This window comes from Panthera uncia, chromosome X (genome assembly GCF_023721935.1).
Source record: "Panthera uncia isolate 11264 chromosome X, Puncia_PCG_1.0, whole genome shotgun sequence".
NCBI classification, from domain to species: Eukaryota; Metazoa; Chordata; class Mammalia; order Carnivora; family Felidae; genus Panthera; species Panthera uncia.
In genome coordinates, this window is record NC_064817.1 from 86395746 (window position 1) to 86414436 (window position 18691).

At 39.9% G+C, this 18691-nt stretch overlaps 1 non-coding gene across 1 annotated transcript; it reads left to right on the top strand.

Annotated features, from left to right (window-relative positions):
• The first annotated feature begins 334 nt into the window (after positions 1 to 334).
• On the top strand, positions 335 to 441 carry LOC125932430 (U6 spliceosomal RNA). The gene has a single exon (XR_007460601.1). It is a non-coding gene; the product is annotated as a U6 spliceosomal RNA (small nuclear RNA).
• Positions 442 to 18691: the final 18250 nt, after the last annotated feature.

The following is an 18691-nucleotide window of genomic DNA, read 5'->3' on the forward strand; positions in this document are numbered from 1 at the left end:
AAAAAACAGAACTAAAACTGTCACCTTAAGGTGTAACTCCTTCCGGGAGAGAATAGAGTCGAACAGACTCACAAGCTTGGGTCTAGGATGAGGCAGCCTGCATACAATTTCCAGTTTCATCACAGCAGTGGCCTTGGGCCAATGAGTGAGAATTCTCTGAATTCGAGACTTCAGTAACTTTCAACCTACAGGAAACTCTCAATTCCCTCATAAGGTTGCCATGAGGATTAGACGCAGTGATAGTACACGAAGGGCTTTGTACGATGCCTGTCATGCAAAAAGGACAGGATAAATGTTAGCTATCATTAGCTAGAGCCTTGCTACTCAAAGTGTGGTCCCCTGCTCGCTCTGGCGGCACATGTACTAAACTTGATACAGAGAAGATTAGCATGACCCCTGCACAAGGATGACACAGAAATTTGCGGAGTGTTCCATATTTAAAAAGGAAAAGCGAAGTGTGGTCCGTAGAGCAACAACACCAGCATCCCCTGGGAGCATGTTAAAAATACAGGATCTCCGGCCCCACTACTGACCTACAGCATCACAGTCTGTACCTTAAGGACATCCACGGGTGATTCATCAGCATATTACAGCTGGAGAAACGCTGGTTTAGAAGACACTGAAGACCAGAGGCATAGATCTTTAATAGTGGTATTCTAGGAGCTTTCTAGGGGGCATTGGACATTTTTTCCTGGTACCCTTCGAATCACACCTCGTAGACTGTTACTTTCTCCACCAAGATTTTGAGTTTGTAAGTGCAGTGCCTAACTACTGCCTCTGGAAAACCTGCTCAGCTTTCAAGGCACAGCTCAAGCATTGCCTCCTCAGCGCAGCCTTTCCTCGCCCACCTATCCCACCACCCACAACCTCCTGGAACCGAACGCTTCTCTTTTTGTCCTCTTCTTGACTCTGAACTGACTTCTATATCATGGTGCCAAAACACATACAGCAGAGTTGGAATGTATACCCGGCAACTCAGATGTGCAAAAATGTTCTCTAGAACTGAACTAAACTACCCCCAGGAGCTTCCCATCCTGCTGGGTAGGGGGTTGGAAGTACAGACACACAATTCATTGTGTCAGTTGAAAGACTCTGCCTCTGGATAAAATGCTGAGTCTTGCATATTTTAACCTCATTTTTCCTCCTCTTACAAAACACGGTGTCTGGAAGCAGTGAGGTTGAGGAGAATAGAGCCTTGGATCCATGCTATTTTCTGCTATGGAGTGGCTGGTCTGGAACAGTCCCTATTCCCCTGTGCTAATGTCTGCTGAAGTGCAGTGGGTCCCTTCTGGTCTTTTAGGGACTTCATTGGTTGCACCTGTTGTTAAATCTATAGCCCTGGTGATTTGTTTCTGGTTCCAAAGCCCCCTGATTTTGTAACTTCTTCATTCCAAACATAAGCATCCGGTGGCCCACTCGTCCTCTCTACTCCTTCTCATTTTGGATGTTCCACGTGCCACGTGCAGGCTATGAAGAAACACAAGTGTTAGATCAGGCCCGTGAACTTAGAGACCTCCCTCCCTTGTTGCTGTCCTACCATTTGGACGCCAGATTGCTCCAGCACCAAAGTAAATGCAGGTCTCCTCCAAGGGGGATTCACAGCTTCCTAGTTTGTCCCTCACTGCTTTGGTGGTTTCCTACAGGCCTCTCTGATAGCTGTCCGCCTGCTCCTCTCCTTCTCTACTTTCTTTTACAGTCCACATCTCTTCATTCCCAGGCAGGTGGAACCTCCTTCTGCACCCCCCGCTGAGTTCTCTTTACTCATGGCTTATAGTCAAACCCCATGCGTCGCTTGGACTACATACATGGAGCCGCTGGTATTTGAAAATTCTCTTCTTCCCTGATGAAACGTTACTCTTAAGACTATTGTCTAATAGAGGTTCTTAACCATTTTGTGACATGGTGACCTCCCTTGGCAGTATGATGGTCCCCTATGGATCCCTTCCTAGAATCATATGCTTCAATAGAAAAAATAAGGTACACAGGATTACAAAGGAAGCCAACGATATTGAAATTCAGTTATCAAAATATGTTTAAAAAATCGTGACAGACTAGTACCTGTGCTTCTTTGTTAATGGCGTAAGTGATAAGATCTAGTGGCAGGTCAAGTAACCACCATAATTTCAAACTAATGATGAGGGTAAATAATATTTTGAGAGAACTACAGCATTATTAATGTGGTATGAAAGTGTCTGTGATATCTACCGCTGACACAGTCACAGGTATGGCTAATATTGCTATCCTTTGTTGCCTATGTTAACAATGAAAGTAAAAGCAAATTTTTGGTGAAAGATTAGTAGAAATTCAGATGCACTTTGTCCTTTGTGTACTTTATTTAGCTGGGGAGTCTCATGTTAAAAAAAAACAACTTGTGTATAGACTAAAAATCCAAAACCTAGTCTGACAGTCAGAGCTAAGTAATGATATCCACTCTCACTGTTACACTACTTTATTGCCACTGGTTTGTTTTCATCTCTCCTTCTCTAAGGCTATAAGTCCTGTGACAGCAGGGAATTGGGTTTTAGTCATTGTTGTCTCTTAGGAGCTAACCTGACACATGGCAGGAGATCCCTATCTAACAAATGAAGGAGCAAACCAACCAGCTTTGCTGGCAAATCTGAAGAACCTAGCAGCCTGGATACCCATTCATCATTCACCATTCAGCTTCTCTTCACCATCAGAGACGTGGTCACTCATTTCATCTCTGGTCCGTTCCAACATTCAGCTCTGAATCCACCTTCCCACCAGTGCACATGCACAGGCACATGCACACATCACAGGACAATGAGTCACTTAACCAACAGCCGCTGCCACGAGACACTGGTACCTCCTATTCATTCAATATATGATTATGATACTCCTACTATGCTCCAGGCACACAACACAGAGCTGGGAATACAGAGGCAAGTAAGCCAGACACAGTCCACACTCCTCTGCTATGGAGCTGACAGTCAAGGGCAGTGACCTTTGAATAGTGTTCTGCACCCTCTTGGGTTCATGGATAGTCCCCAGAGCCTGATATAGAGAGACAAAGCTCTCAGAGGTCTAGGTCCCCTTCTCTACTTTATCCAGAGTCACTACCCTTTTTGTCTATTTTATATATTGGGGTTCACTTTTAGCAACAGTTTCAGAGCTAAGAAATAGTTGAAAACCACTGCCCTGGTAGATCAAAGTTCCTTGCATCCTTAAAGTCTTCAGGGAAGGGGATTCTAAAAGGCAAGCCCCTGTCCTCTTGAATCAGCACCTTTCTGCCTTTGATAAAGGTAGAGAAAGGGGGCTAAAAGGAGAGCAGCTGTGTGGCCTCTGTCCCTAGTTGTGGGCCCCAGCCACAACACCTACAGGAGACGTAGATTTTGCAGAGAATGGAATTTCTGGAGTGCTCATGCCACAGATGCCAAGCTGATGCCTTCTCCCTGGCACCCCACTTCCCTTCTTTGCCTTTATAAGTGAGATGGCAGAGAGAATCAGGAATGCAACCTTTCCAAGGGCAAAATGTGGTTAATTCGATTGATGGCTGAAAATCAAGACCAAAATTTTTAATACAGAATGGTGCCCTTTTTTAAATTGCCTTGCTTGGATGGGGAGTGCAAATTGTATTAGAAAAAAAATGTGGGGCCTGTGGAGACTGTGTTTGGAAACATATGAGGTGAGGCATGTAGTGGGAAAACATTTTCCCAAGAGCTGCCTCCTCCTGATTACATTAACTTGTTTGTTCTTAAGGGCAAATGTGGTAACAAAGAATTTGAAGTTGATTGACTAAGCAACCTCTTCCTTCCACTGCCATCCAACCCTAGGCCTTGGAAAAGGTCAGACAGTGATGGTGGCCCAGTCTGAGTGATGAAGGATGAGACCAGAGAGGATATAACAGAGGTGAGTCACAATGGCTCACACATAGTGTGAAAAGAAGCTATTGCTTGCTCATTCATTCATTCATTCATTTATTCATTCAACTACTTTCTGAGCACCAGTTGTGTGTCAGGTACTGTGTGAGGTGCTGGAAATGCAGAGACACAAAGTCTCCCTGGTTGGAGTATGGACAAGTTACCATAGCTCTGTAAGTTTTAGTTCACTCATTTAAAAAGTCGGGCTAATCAGAGTAGCTCCCTCATAGGGTTGTTACAAGGACAAAATGAGTTAAAACCCAAGTATGCTCAACGGAAATATTTTGCAGATTTTATACTAAAAACAGACTTTTGTCTGCTCACTTACCTGCTTAAAAGTTTATTAATATTCTAGAAAAAGACATGAATATTAGGAAACGAGGCAGGAAGGGTCCAGTGATTGTTACTATGGCTATAGAATCTATCCATAGGAATTTACCTCTAGCCTTCAACCTGTGAACTTGATCGGACTGTGGCCAGGGATGTATTGCCCTGGTTTGTTAGAGGGCCTGAATTCCACAATTCCACCTACCTTTTCCAATTAGCTGCTTGTTTCCTGATTGACTCTGGTCCTCAGGGGCCTCATGTCTATACAGAAACTCAGGTCCTGGCTCTACCCAGAAGCTGCAATATTAGTGGCATTGTTCCCAAGAGTATGGATCCTCTGACCCTAAGGCCTATGGGTCCTTCTTTAGTTAGAGTTTAGTTTTAGAGTCTGCCCAATGAGCATCCTTGCTTCGGGGTTCACTTTTTCTTGAGTATAAATAGGACACTCTGAAAGCAGGCCTAGGTGAGCCCGTGCATCTGGTGGCTTATTTCTATCCAAGGAAAGGGAAAAATTAGATTACATGGTGTGCTTAATTCCAAGACTGGCAGTGATATTTTTAAATATATATATATATATATATATATATATTTAATTTTTGGTTACAAAAATTGAGTTGTAATGAACTGTCACTATTTTGAATGTGTTTGACTTTGATGTTTAAAGATGACTGGAACTATTGTCTTTGTGGAATTCATTCATTAATCGCTACGCTGGAATTATACTGAAGTTGCCTCTGGAGTCATACATAGCCTTTGGTGTAATTTCATAACCTATTTAAAACACCCCCGTTGGGCTAGGGCTAAGAGTAGTACTCATGGGTTTGACGAGAAGCCCAATGTAAATGCTACAGTATGGTGTTTAAGAGCACAGGCTCTGGAGTCAGGCTGTTGGGTTCTAAATCCCGGCTTGGCTACTACTCAACCGTGTGACCTTCAAAAAAGTCATGAAACTCTAAGCCTTCATTTCTTCATCTTTATAATGTGGTAATTATAGTACCTACTCTATAAGGTTGTTGTAAACGTAGATGAAGAGAGCCTCACTCATAATAAGAATGGTAGATTACAATACTGTTCACCTATATTTCTTGCCTCTCCTTGAAGTGCCTCTCTCTCTGGAATGATTATACATCTCTGCCCTGTTGAATTCAGGCTTGGCCATACGACTCGCTTTGGCCGATAAAATACAAGCAAAGATGGTATGAGTCACATACAGGCAGAAGTTTTAAGAGCCAGGGTGTGCTTTATCATATTCTCTTTCTCCTGTGTTATGTTAACTGCAATGCTCCAGACAGCATCTGATCTATTAGCCTGGGTTCCAGAGTGAAAATAATATGGAACAGAGGTTCAACCAAGCCATGCTGGACACATATCACGAGTAAAAAACATCCCTTTGTGGTTCACAACTAAGTTTTTGGAATCATTTGTTACTGCAACACACCTCCCCTATTCTGACTGTTGTAAGAAGTGCTAAATGAACTCTTATTACTAAGCAGAATCTCCCTCTCTCTCATTTTATAGAGTCTCAATATGTTGTGAGAATGAAAAATTTAGTAATTCAACTGTCTGCTTCATCTCCATCAATGGCTTCCAAGCCTGTTTATTAATGAAGCTGCCTATACAAAGAAAGTTCTCTTTTTAATTTAAATTTTTTTTTTAATTTTTGAGAGAAAGAGAGAGAGACAGCATGCACACACAAGCAGGGGAGGGGCAGAGAAGGAGAGACAGAATCCCAAGCAGGCTCCATGCCATCAGCAGAGAGCCTGAAGTGGGGCTTGAACTCACAAACTGTGAGATCATGACCTGAGCAGAAATCAAAAGTCGGAGGCTTAACCGACTGAGCCACCCAGGTGACCCTACAAATAAATTTCTATATAGGACTTCAATATATTAAAATGGATAAAAGCAGTATTTTATTAATATCAATTTATTTGATAACCCAAACACATATTTACTTATTATAAGGAAAATTAATCTAAAACTGTTATGATAAACACAAACATTTGAAATTGGGAGTTACGATGCAGTTGTACCAATCTAAATCTGTAATTGGTTTTGGTTGCATGGTAGTAAGAATATTCTGACCCACAAAGATAACTATTTGCAAATGGTAATAGTATTTTTTTTAGATTTTATTTTTAAGTAATCTCTACACCCAACATGGAGCTAGAACTCAACAATCCCGAGGTCAAGAGTTGCATGCTCCATCAACTGAACCAGCCAGGCGCCCCACAAATGGTAATGCTTTTTATTCTCTTGTCCAACTGCATACTGTTGAGTTACAATGCATTCTTTTCCTTTAATATTTATTTATTTTTGAGAGGGAGAGAGAGACAGAGACAGAGACAGAGTGTGAGCAGGGGAGGGGCAGAGAGAGGGGGAGACAGATAATCCGAAGGAGGATCCAGGCTCTGAGCTGTCAGCACAGAGGCCGACGCCGGGCTTGAACTCACGAACCATGAGATCATGACTTCAGCTGAAGTCGGATGCTTAACCGACTGAGCCACCCACATGCCCCCCCTTTTTAATATTTATTTATTTTTAAGAGAGAGAGAGAAAGAGAGAGAGAGTTACATTACATTCTTTGATTAAACTGAATGGCAAATGAAATTTATTTTGACTTCTGCACAGAAAAATGAAACTATGGAGCAGCTCAAGTCAATGCATTGTTGGCCTTCATTGTGTAAAAATTTGGCATATAGAACATTCTTTAACATATGTGTTGTTTTTAGTTACTTTTTTTAGTTACAAATTTTAAGCTATCTACAAATATCTTCAAATAATATTCAAATTAGCTTTAGAGCTCCTGGGTCATTTCTTGAGAATCCTTGGAAGTAAACAAAAACATCTGCCTTGTCAGTATTTTCCAAGGATTGTTCATTTACATAAGACCTTCACTATTTTTCCTATATCTACAAATTACCTGTGCTATTCACTTAATCTTTTTCAGTTAATAACTTTCATAAAATGGATTAATTTTTTTAAAAACGTGTCCTCACCCTAAGCAATAGCATTTCTGAAACTAAATGAATCTGATATAATAGTTGCATTTTTCCTAACGTGTTAAAATAAATGCATACATTTTTAAATAAAAAGTTTTAAATGAGTCCCTTTGCCAGCTTTCGTTGTGCATTTACTATTGGTAATAATTATCACAATTACCAAAATTATTAACCACAATCCAAATTAATTTGCTTGACCATGGTTTCTTGTATGACTATGTGACAGTTTTTACACACAATACTGAGAGCTACTCTGGTTTACATCTTGATTTTGTATCAGGTAGAAACAGCTTAACTTTTTCTGAGAAAGCACTGGAATGTGGAGTGGGAAACAGATTTTGTGTGTGGAATAGGGCGTGTGAGTTGTTAGGGTAACTTAGGAGGACTGCTTGGCCTTAGGCTACATACCTAAAAGGAATTCACAGAGAAAGTATGTGGTGGCAGTAATGACTTAATCTAAGAAAGTAAACCTGTCTGTATGAATTTAAACTGTAGTTTTTTTCAGATCAACCACAGTGCAAGGAGGCTATATATAGATACAAGAATTATGGTGATTCTTTGGGTTTTTAAGGACAGTGGCATCAGAGACTTATGAAATAAAGGATGTAGTGAATAGATGCAAAAAGACAGAAAGTATCTCTATTATAACCTGACTTAAGTGATAATATCCCCTGATGCTTCAGAACTTCTTTTCCTGTTTTCGTCATACCCTGAGAATTGAAAGTCTCTATGTGTAGCTCTATAAAGGGGGTAAAGGCACACGTTGAGGAACAGAAATTTTCAGGAAATGTGCTATGAGAAAAAAACAGTCCACATCAATGTCCACACTGTTGACATGTGCACTGACTTATAACATGAGTCCTCTTGGGTGGAGACCCATAAACATCAGATACTCTTTTGTCCAGCTCTACAATAGAGCAACAGCAGGAAAATCCTGGAGAACAACATGGAAATCCAGGGGGTGGCTGGCTATTCAGTTACCTTCTGCCTTTGTACTACAAGACATTCTGAGTTTGACTCCACAGTCTGGAAGCCTCCTGTCACACGTGATATTTGATAGAATGACATTGCAATCCGATTCTTATTGACTGCTTGTCTTCCACCATCATGGATACATGTGAATCCATCAGACCAGGCCAGAAGAACCTGCTGCCAAATAAAAATATTTTGCTTTGACACTCGGGAACCAAAATAATGAACTGAGAATCAAGGCAGCAGGTGACCTTGATAGGTTCTCCTGGCTTGATCATTTTGGTTTAGGTCAAAACTCTTTACCCAATGACAGTGAGATAAGAGAATTCTTTTTTTTTTTATTAAAAATTTTTTTAATTAATTTATTTATTTTGAGAGAGACAGGATGAGTAGGGGAGGGGCAGAGAGAGAGAGAATCCCAAGCAGGCTCCACACCATCAGTGCAGAGCCCGATGAGGGGCTTGAACTCACGAAACCATGAGATCATGACCTGAGCCAAAACGGAGACTCAGATGCTTAAACAACTGAGCCACCCAGGTGCCCAGAGATAAGAGAATTCTGAAGGTGTTTTAGTGTTTTGGTCCAAGATGGGGTTTATCTTTCCACATATGCCATTCTTATATAGAGGGAGGTTCCATGGAGACTTGGAGAGGAGCTCAGAAAAATAGCAGCATTTCATCCCTGACATATGGTACTAGGAGACTAAACCAAAATGCCCACTGCAGCATTTTATGAAATGGTGTAAAATGGGAATCAGCCTAAGAAATCATTGATGGGTAAACAGTATACTCTTACAATGGAAGAATATAAGATAGTGAAAATGAATGAACTTGAAGCACATGTATCAATTATGGATCCAACTTGAAAACATGTTTACAATATTACGTCATTGATACAAATGTTATCAGCATTCAAAGCAATACTATGTTGTTTAGGGAGGCATCATCTGTATACATTCATATGTAGAAAAAAGCACAAAGGAAGGACACAACTGTCTTCAAGATAGCGGTTACTTTTGTGCAGACGGGGAAGAAAATGACGCCAGGGAGGGGAGACAAAGGGTTTTGAATAGATGTTTAATATTTTATTTATTAAGCTGGGTGGTGAGTATATGGGTGTGTTCACATTTTTCTCTACATCTTTTAAATATTTCCAAACTTTTTTCATAAATAAAAAGCATTATTCAAATACACTCATGGCAACAGCCCCTCTGACAGAGGCCCACTGAATTTCAAAGGTTACTCATGTGAGCTGAGCTGCCCTATACACTTGGAGCAGGGAGGTGTACCAACAAACTTGTGCAGACCTCAGAAAGGGCAGGCCATTTAGTGCCCCATCCTCAAAAGTAGGCTTTGGAGTTTAAATTTTCTGGGAGGTAGATGCCATTAATAATTTATAACTGGATTAGTCACCTGGCAGGGCCCTGAGAGGGATAGGACCTGGGACATGTTAGTTGACTTGGGGAGGACAGAGACAGTTGTAGAGAAGTGGCCAGTAACTTATGTTTAAAGTAATAGGAGTCAATTCAGGAAAAATTGAAATGCTTATGAATCACCTTTGTTTCCCCTTATTTGAAATGAAGGGCATTTTGAGTTCCAACTTTGGTTAGTCACTTTATAGAGTAAAAGCATGCCAGTGAGACCATTGGTTCTGCCACTAAAACATTAAAATACAGCCATCTTTGAGAGATAGCTGCCCACAGATACCTCTCTAATATTTCATCTTGGAGTTAGATTGTACATGTGTTATAAGGCTGAGTGGCCATGTGAGACCTGTGTTTCTGTGGGTAGCTCTTCATAGATCTAGACCAGGGCATGGGGACTTGGCTCATGGGCCAAATCAAGTCATGCTATACTTTTGAAAATAGAATTTTCTCGGACCATACCTATACACATTGACTTACGCATTGTCTATGACTGATTTTGAGGTACAGTGGCAGAGTTCAATAACTACAACAGTGATCAACCAGCCCAAAAAGTTTAAAATAGTATCTTGATCTTTACAGAAAGCTTATCATCCCCAAGACTAGATGTGAGGGATTGACCAAGCGGTATGGAGCTGAGTGGGGCAGTGGAGGCACTGGACTCCAGGCAGGAGAAAGGAGAGCAGAGGAAGAGCAGCTCATGTCCACCTGAGTCCATTTCCCCAAAACACCACCAGCTGGCTCTATCTGCAGCTATGCTGAGGTTTGTTCCAATCCATTTTCCACCATGACCCAACCAGTGCAGCCACCAGCTGCTGACCTTTTTTCTAGTGCCTCCAGACCTGGGCAAACCCAAGTCCATTAATTATCAAACTCTGATTTTCTTGCACCTCTCAAATCTGTTTCTCTACTTGTCTTTCCCATCTTGTTGCTGAATTTTATCCTTCCAATTGCTTAGGCCAAAAGTCTTGCAGTCATTCATGACCCCTAACTTACTTTCTTTACATCATCCATATCCAATCCAACAGCAAATTCAGTCAGCTCTACTTTTCAAGTATATCAGAATTTGACCACCTCTCATCTTTCTACACTGCCTCACTGGCCCAAATCACCATACTCTCTTGCCTGGATTACTACAATTCCTTCCTAAAGGTCTTCCCACTTCTACCCTTCTTCCTTACAGTCTATTCTTCAAGCAGTCAGAATGATTGTTTTTAACCATAAATAAGATTATGTTACTCCTTTACAAAAACGTTCCAATGGCCTCCCGTCTCGCTCATAATAACATTAAAATCTTTAATTTATAAGGCACTCCATTATTTGGCCCTCTGTTATCTCTTCAACCTCAACTCTTATCATTTCACTCCTCCCTTATACCATTTCAACCACACTAGCCTCCATGTTGTTCTTGAACTATGCCAGACCTTGGCACATGATCTTCCCTCTGCCTGGAGCAATCTCCCCACAGCTATTCACATGAATCTCTCCCTCACTTCTTTTAAGTCTCTGCTCAAATATCCCCATCTCCATGAGATATTCCCTGACCTATTTAAAATCATAACCCCCACCACCCAGTCTGTGCTTCCCATCCTTTTCAACTCCGATTTTCTTTTCTTCAGAACATCCATCATCATTTGACACAGTATTTATTTAATAAATTATCTTGTTTATGGTCTGTCACCCTCTATTAGGGTAGAAGCTCCGTGAGGGTAAAGATGTTTGTCTGCTTTGTTCACTGTTATATCCAACTGGCCTAGGGTAGTTCCTGGCATATAGTAGGTGTTCAAAAACTTTCTGTTGAATGACTTATTGGGATCTAGTTTCTAGTGGGGACCCATGGATCTTGAAAATCTCTGGGAACACTCACTAACATTATTACTATGTTTTGCTGTTTTTTTTTTCCAAGACAGTTACGCGTTCTACACACCTCTAAAAGGGAGCATCCAAGAAGAAAAGCCTGGGATTTTAGGTCTCTGAGCAGAAGGCATGGTGGTCCTCTGCTATTAGATACCTCAGGTCAAATGTGATGCTTTGCTTTGCTTTGCTTTGCTTTGCTTTGCTTCTGGAATGACCAGTTAGCCCCTGGAGGGGCCCTGTCTTCCTCATTCTCTACTCTTCTTACCTCCAAACAAGGAGATTAGGACGTAGTTTTCTTACTTGGTACCACTTTGCCTTACTCAGAGTAGTAAGAGCGGTTGTTTTTGATTCCATGTGAGCATGCCCCATCCGGTCAGCTGCCTGAGAATAGGAACAGCATATGAACAGCTGTGGTGGCAACGGCAGTGACAGCAGCACCACAGGCAGCTCATTAGGTCCAACAAACCCTTTTCTCTGCAACCCCATCTCTCAGCCCCAGGCCCTCCTCCCTCCAAAGGAGCAGCCTCTCTTTTGTTCAGCCCAAGCCACAGTTCCTGGGGGATAAAAGAATCTGTGGCAGCTTGAATTCGAGGCTAGCATCAAGCGATGGAACAGGCTTAAAATAGCTCCATGAGGCCATAAACTCTTAATGATCCAATCTTCCAGCAGCCCAGGGACGCTGGAGGAAATCCAGCTCCAAGCTCCTGGTCTTTGGTTGCCAACCCCACCGACAGTGGTCTCTTTGTTCCTTATCAGCCTGAATAATTATTCTGTGGCAAGTGAGCCCTTTCACTGTTTCCTTCCTTTAAAAGGCTCCTCAGAGAATGAGTAGGCCAGATGGGCACAAAGGGCGCATTTGCTCTTTTCCACCTCAGAGCCGGCCTTGCCCTTCAGGAATGATTGATTTCAAATGTTACAGGTGCTCTACTCAGGAGATGCTCCAGAGGCACTGGTCTCTCTCAGCTGATATTTTCTAGCCCCAACCTCATCACTGTCACTTGCCTAGGAGATAGATTAGGAAGACTGATCTCTTAGAATCCTGGGAACCAAAGAAGACATCAAGAAGCCATGCTGACCAATCTCCTGCTTCTAGACTAGGGCAAGCCAGACAGATTAGAATGTCTGCTCTTTAGTATAATTAAACAGAAAATGTTTCCATAATAGTGATTGTATAGCTTACACCTGTGTTAAGAATCAAAGTGACGTTTCTTTCCAAGAACAAGAATTTCAAGCTCATTAGAGCAGGCTGGCAATTCTCTTCACAAACAAAGTCAAGTATAAGGTCACTTTCAAGCATGTGAACATCTTCTTTTCCTAATGAAATTTATAATTTGTTTCTTTTCCCCCAGTTTAATTGAGACAGAATTGACATGTAACATCAGACAAGTTTAAGGTGTACAGTTTAAGGTGTATTTGATATATGTATATGCTGTAAAATGATCACCACAATAAGTTTAGTTAACATCCATCACCTCATACAGTTACACATTTTTTTCTTGTGATAGAACTTTTATTCTTTTTTATACATTTATTTATTTTTGAGAGAGAGACTATGTGAGCAGAGGAGGTGCACAGAGAGAGATGGACAGAGGATCTGAAGTGGGCTCTGTGCTGACAGCGGAGAGCCTGATGCGGGGCTCAAACCCACAAACCGTGAGATCATGATCTAAACCAAAGTCATATGGTTACCCAACTGAGCCACACAGGTGCCCCATGAGCAGAACTTATCTTCAAACTAGAAGTTTTTACCCTTTGACCAACTTCACTTGTTTCCCCCATCCTCCTTCTGCTGCCTCCGGCCACCACTAATCTGTTCTCTGTTTCTATGAGTTTGTTTTTTATAGATCATACACACAAGTGGGATCATGCAGTATTTGTCTTTCTCTGTCTTCTTCCATGTAGCAAAATACTCTCAGAGTTCATCCACGTTGTCACAAATGGCAAGATTCCCTTCTTCCTATGTTTGAATAATATTCATATGCGTATAACATATACGTCCCATTTTCTTTATCCATTCATCTGTTGATGAACACTTAGGTTGTTTCCATGTCCTGGCTATTGTAAATACTGCTGCAATGAACATGAGGGTGCAGGTATCTCTTTAGGATAATGATTTCATGTCCTTTGGACATATACCCAGAAATGGAATTGCCAAATCATATGGTAGTTCTATCATTAATTTTTTGAGGATCCTCCATAGTGTTGTCCAGTGTTGTACCAATTTATGTTCCTACCAACAATGTACAGTCTACCCTTTTCTCCACATCCTTGCCAATGCTTGTTACCTCTTGTCTTTTTGATGACAGCCATTCAAATAGGTGTGAGGAGATACCTCAATGTTGTTTTTGATGTATATTTCCCTCATTATTAGTGATGTGGAGTGCCTTTTCATGTGCCTGTTAGCTATTTGAATATTTGTTTAGAAAAATGTCTATTCAGGTCCTTTGCTGATTTTAAAATGGAATTATTTGTTTTCTTGCTACTGAGCTGTACGACTTCTTATCTATTTTGTATATAAATCCCTTGCCAGATATATGATTCCTAAATATTTTCCCTTATCCTGATTGTAGCCTCATGAGAGACCCTGAACCAGTAGCACCCAGATAAGCTTCTCCTGGATTCCTGATCCCCAGAAATTGGGATGCAATAAATGTTTGTTTGTAGACACTAAGTTTTAAGCTAACTTGTTACATAGCAATAGATAACTAATATAGGAGGTGGACAGGCAACGACTTATATAGGCAATAATTAAAAGAAATTATCTAGACATAAGATTGTAGGTATTGCCTCTTGTCCCTAAGTAGGGAATGCCCAAATTTGGCTGATAGTAATATGGGGGTATCATCTGCCTTCTGACTCCACTTGACTTTAGGTTGGTGTTATAAATGTTTGTAGTGTCAGTAATATGGTCAAGAAGAAATAGCTTGTCTAAGAAAGGAGGTTTGGAATGGCTGAGTTATGCTTTGGGGTACAGCAGATTGTTCCAAACTTCTTCTCAGCCTTTTAAACTATTTCTTCTGGATAATCCTCAAAGCTTTGTAGACGTCTTCATCAGATAAGGCAGATATACTATCATGTCAATAAACATATGGTTCTTTCATTTCCTTTGACTTAAACAAAGTGATTAATTGGGAACCTGGGTGGCTCAGTCAGTTGAGCATCTGACTCTTGATTGCGGCTCAGGTCATGATTCCAGGGACATGGGATCAAGCCCGCATTGGGCTCCATGCTGAGTGTGGAGTCTGCTTGGTATTCTTTCTTTCTCTCTGCCCCCTCCCTCACTCATAATCTCTTTCTAAAACAAACAAACAAATAAACAAACAAACAAATAAATAAAGTGATTAATTTAACAGAAACCATAAATCATTAGTAAAGCTTTTCTATGAAATCTCTGTATAGCTCTATAGTTCTACATATAATATCAAGATTCTTGATTGTTGTATGCCATTTTGAGGTAACTTTAACATCCTTTGGGTCTGAAAGCAGGTGGAAACCAAGGCATAGGATATGCAAATGACCTGCAAAAGGACACAGCCTGCATCCATAAACATATCGTAAAACTGAAAATGTCTGACTTTCTATCCAGAGCTCTGTTCTTCATATTTTTATCATTATTATTTTCTTTGCTTCTTCTAAATTCTTTACTGAGGAGTATACTTTAAGACCTACAGATGGCCAACAGACACATGAAAGAATTCTCCACACTACTAATCATCAGGGAAATAAAAATCAAAAGCACAATGAGATGTCACCTCACACCTGTCAGAATGACTAGTATCAAAAAGACAAGAAATACCAAGTGTTGGTGAGGATGTGGAGAAAAAGGAACCCTTATGCACTGTTGGTAGGACTGTAAATGGTGCAGCCATTCTGGAAAACAATAAGGAAGTTCTTTAAAAAATTAAAAGCAGAAATATCATTTGATCCAGTAATTCCATTTTTGGATATTTACCCGAAGAAAACAAATACACTAATTCAAATAATATAAATATATATATATAGCTCAGCCATAAAAAAGAATGAAATCTTGCCATTTGTGACAACACGGAGAGGCATAGAGGGTATTATGCTAAATGAAATAAGTCAGATAGAAAAAGACAAATGCCATATGATTTCATTTATATGTGAAATGTAAAAAAATAAAACAACAAACAAAAAAAAAGAAACAGACTCAAATATAAAGAACCAGCTGGTGATTCCCAGACAGTAGGGTGTTGGGAGGCTGGGTGGAATAGGTGAAGTGGATTAAGGATACAAGCCTCCACTTATAAAGTATATAAGTCACAGGGGTGTAAAGTACAACATAACGTATAAAGTGAATATTATTGTAATTTCATTGTATGGTGACAGATGGTAACAACATTTATTGCAAACACTGCAAAATGTATGTAAGTGTCAAATCACTGTGTCACACACCTGAAACTAATATAATATTGTATGTCAGCTCTACTTCAATCAAAAATAAATGTAAAATATTTATAAGGTACCTGGGTCGCTCAGTGGGTCAAACGTCCGACGATTGATTTCAGCTCAGGTCATGATCTCATGGTTTGTGAGATTGGGTCGTGTGTCAGGCTCTGTGGTGACAGCTTGGAGCCTGCTTGGGATTCTCTCTCTCCCTCTCTCTCTCTGCCATTCCACCCTTGCTCTCTTTCTCTCAGATAAATAAATAACCATTAAAAAATAAAAATAAAAATAAAATATTTTTTAAAAGCGTGCTTTAAACAAGCAACAAATAAAACATAGGGTTGGTTTAACAATAAAGAATCACTTGTGGAAATGATTTTTTAAAATGCTTTCTTCCAAAGCAACCTAAAGATTCAATGCAATCCTAACAATATTGTGTGTGTGTGTGTGTGTGTGTGTGTGTGTAAATAGAAAATCCCATCCTAAAATTCACATAGGATCTCAAGAGATCCCAAACAAACAAAATAATTTTGAGAAAGACAAAGTTGGATGTCTCATACTTGATTTTAAAACTTACTACAAAGTTACAGTAATCAAAACAGTGTGGCTCTAGCACAGAGACAGATATACAGATCAATGGCATATCATTGAGACCCCCAAAATGAACCCTAGTGTATATTATCAAATGATTTTTGACAAAGGTGCCAACACGATTTAGTGGGGAAAGGACAGTCTCTTCATCTAATGGTGCTGGGAAAACTGGATATCCACATATGAAAGAATGAAGATGGAGCTTTACCTTACACCATATACAAAAATTGAAGTGTATCAAAGATCTAAACGTAAGAGCTAAAACTATACAACTCTTAGAAGAAAACAGGGAAAATTTTCATGACATTGGACTTGGCAGTGATTTCTTGGACACAACACCGAAAACACAGGCAGCAAAAGAAAAAAACAGCTAAATTGAACTTCACCAAAATTAAGAATTTTTGTGCTACAAAGAATAGTCTCAACAGAGTGAGAAAGTAACCTATGAATAGAGAGAAAGTATTTGCAAATTCTATATCTGAAAAGGGGCTGTTATCCAGAATACATAAAAAAAAACCTCCTACAACTCAACAACAAAAAATAAGCACCCAATTCAAAAATAGACAAAGGACTTGAATAAATATTTCCTTAAGGAAATTTTATATATATACACGTGTATATGTATATATATATACATATATATGCCCAATAAGCACGTAAAAAGATTCTCAACATCACTAATCATTAGGGAAATGTAAACCAAATCATAATGAGATTCCACTTCACACTCATTAGAATGACTATTTAAAAAAGAAAGAAGAGGGGTGCCTGGGTGGCTCAGTTGGTTAAGCGTCCGACTTCGGCTCAGTTCATGATCTCACGGTTCGTGAGTTCGAGCCCCGCGTTGGGCTCTGTGCTGACAGCTCAGAGCCTGGAGCCTGTTTCAGATTCTGTGTCTCCCTCTCTCTCTCTGACCCTCCCCCATTCATGCTCTGTCTCTCTCTGTCTCAAAAGTAAATAAACGTTAAAAAAAATTTTTTTTAAATAATAAAAAAAAATAAAAAAGAAAGAAGATATTTGCAAATGACTTATCAGATAAAGGGGTAGTATCCAAAATCTATATAAAAAAAATTTATCAAACTCAACACCTAAAGAACAAATAATCCAGTGAAGAAATGGGCAAAAGACACGAACAGACACTTTTCGAAAGAAGACATCCAGATGGCTAACAGGCACATGAAAAGATGCTCAACATCACTCATCATCAGGGAAATGCAAATCAAAACCACAATGAGATGCCACCTCATACCAGTAAGAGTGGCTAAAATTAACAACTCAGGCAACAACAGATGTTGGTGAGGACACAGAGAAAGCGGAACCCTTTTGCTCTTCTGGTGGGAATGCAAACTGGTGCAGCCGCTCTGGAAAACAGTATGCACTACTAAGTATTTATCCAAAGGATACAAAAATTCTGATTCAAAGGGGCACATGCACCCCAATGTTTATACCAGCACTATCAACAAGAGCCAACTTATGGAAAAAAGTCCAAATATCCATCGACTGACCAATGGATAAAGAAGATATGGTGTGTATATATATATATATATATATATATATATATATATATAAAATAGAATATTACTTGGTAATCCAAAAGAGCAAAATCTCACCATTTGCAACAATATGGATGCAACTAGAATGTATTATGCTAAGTGAAATAAGTCAGAGAAAGAGAAATATTATGCTTTCACTCATATGTGGAATTTAAGAAACAAAACAGATGAACATAGGGGAAAGGAAGGAAAAATAAAAGAGAAAGAGATAGGGAGGTAAACCATTAGAGACTCTTAGCTATAGAGAACAAACTGAAGGTGGCTGGAGGGGTGTTGGGTGATGGGATGGGCTAAATGGGTGATGCACACTAAGAAGGGCACTGGTTGGGATGAGCACTGGGTGTTATATGTAAGTGATGAACCACTAAATTCTACTCCTGAAATCATTATTACACTGTATGTTAACTAATTTGGATTTAAATAAAATTTTTAAAAAAGAAAAAAACAGAAAATAACAAGTGTTGGTAAGGATGTGGAGAAAGTGGAACCATTGTGTATTGCTGGTGAAAATGTAAAATGGTGCAGCCATTGTGGAAAACCAAATAGTGGTTCCTCAGAAAAATAGAATTATCGTACGACTCAGCAATTCCACTTGTAAGTATATACCCAAAAGAAATGAAAGCAAGAGCCTGAACAGGTATTTGTAAGTAAGTATTCATAGCAACATTATTCTCAAGAGCC